The sequence below is a fragment of the Leptonychotes weddellii genome, chromosome 2 (assembly GCF_054177405.1).
Source record: "Leptonychotes weddellii isolate Sample4059 chromosome 2, ASM5417740v2, whole genome shotgun sequence".
In the NCBI taxonomy this organism is placed as follows: Eukaryota; Metazoa; Chordata; class Mammalia; order Carnivora; family Phocidae; genus Leptonychotes; species Leptonychotes weddellii.
The window spans coordinates 93,862,998-93,865,202 of NC_138370.1; positions in this window are offsets into that span (position 1 = coordinate 93,862,998).

Below are 2,205 nucleotides of genomic sequence, written 5' to 3' on the forward strand. Positions count from 1 at the left end.
CTTCAGCTTGTCTTTTCGTTCTTGTAATAGTGTCTCTTGCAGAAGATTTAAATTTTAATGAAACGTAACTTATTAGCTTTTGCTTTTATAGATCATACTTTTGGTTTCATATCTAAAAGCCCAAGGTAACCTAGATTTTTTTCCTATGTTATCTTATAGAAGGTTTATGGTTTGGAGTTTTACAATTAAGTCTTGATCCATTTTGAGTTAAATTTTTGTGAAAAGTGTAACATCTGCATCTAGATTCATTTTTTGAATGCAGATATCCAATTATTCCAGCACGATTAGTTAAAGACTACTTTTCTCCATTGAATTACTTTTGCTCCTTTGTCAAAGATCAATTGACTATATTTGAATCAGTCTATTTCTGAGCTCTGTATTCTGTTCCACTCATCTATGTGTCTATTTGTTCACTAATACCATATTGTCTTCATTTCTGTAGTTTTTTAATAAGTCTTTAGGTTGGGTAGTCTCAGTCCTCTGACTCTTATTCTTCTTCAGTATTGTGTTGGTTATTATGGATCTTCTGCCTTTCCATGTAAACTTTAAAATCACTCTGTCAATATGCACAAAATAACCTTGCTGGGATTTTAATCAGTGTTAAACCTATAGTTCAAGTGCAAAGAAGTGACATGTTAACAATATTGAGTCTTCTGAACCATGAACATAGGATATTTCTCAATTTATTTAGCTGTTCTTTGATTTCTATCATTAGAATTTTGTAGTTCTTATATATTTATACCTTGTTAGATTTATACCTAAGTTTGTGATTTTTAACTTCAAATTGCAATTGTTCATTGATGACATATAGTAAAGCAATTGAGTTTTGTATGTTAACTTTGTATTCTGCAAACTTACTATCATCTTTTATTAGTTCCACAGGTTTGTTTGCAGATTATTTGGGGTTTTCTACATAGAAAATCATGTCATCTGTGAACAAAGACAGTTTTATTTCTTTCTCTCAATATTTTTATACATTCCTTTTCTTGTCTTGTTGCATTAACTAAGCTTCCCATATGATGTAGAATAGGAGTATTCTATATGAGAGGGAACATTCTTGTCTCGTTCTCAGTCTTGGGGGAAAGCATTTAATTTCTGACCATTTATGATGATGCTGGTTGTAGGTTTTTTGTATATGTTCTTTATCAATTTGAGTAAGTTTCCTCTATTCTTAGTTTGCTGAGGGTTTTTTGGGGTTTTTTGTTTGTTTGTTTTTGTTTTTTAAATCAAAACTTGATATTGGGAATGCCTGGCTGGCTTAGTCAGTGGAGCATGTGACTCTTGATCTCGGGGCCGTGAGTTTGAGCCCAACGTTGGAAGTAGAATTTACTTTAAAAAATCAAAATAAAACAAAAACAAAACAAAACAAAAAAACTTGATATTGGATTTTGTCAAATGTTTTTCTACATGTGTTGATATGATCATGTGATTTTTCTTCTTTAGCCTGTTGGTATAACTGATTTTTTAATGTTGAACCTTGCATGTCTATCTAGAATAAATGCCACTTAGTCATGATGTACAAATCTTTCTTACACATTGCTGCATTCTCTTTGCCAGTATTTTATTGAGAAATTTTACATCTATTTTCATGACAGATATTGGTCTATAGTTTCCCGTTCTTGTCATGTCTTTATTCGGTTTTGTTATCAAGGGAATGAATACTTGTCATCAAAGCATGCCGTCTGACACAATTTGGTACAAAGATCACAGTCAGGAAATCAATCACATCATGTAGATAATTCTAGCACAGCACAGAGAGAATGAGTGTCTCACTTTAAGCTAATACAATGAGATAAAAAGAAAAAGGAAAAGTGCACTGGACAATTTTGTAAATAACAGACAATCTTAGCCAGAAAAGAAATTAAAGGAGTGGTAACATTTTGCCCATACAGAGGGCCAAATAAAATAGCCCTTGTTGGCCTTAGAGGCATTAATACTGGTTTGGCCCAAGGTTGACTGGTAGGCTGGGTGTTCCAGAAGCCTATTTACATGGTACTGTGGCTAAGTCCACTTGTTTTTCCTTAATAGCTGTTCTCCCTTCTTGCTTTGATAAATCATCATAATAATAGTTGGGCACATGGTTGCCGTAGTAGAGGCTACATTTTCCAGCCTCATCAGAAGCCAAGCATGGTCATGTAACTATGTGGTGACCAGCAGGATTTTTTAAAAAAGGCTTGCTTGCAACTTTTAGAAGTGTCCTTAAAG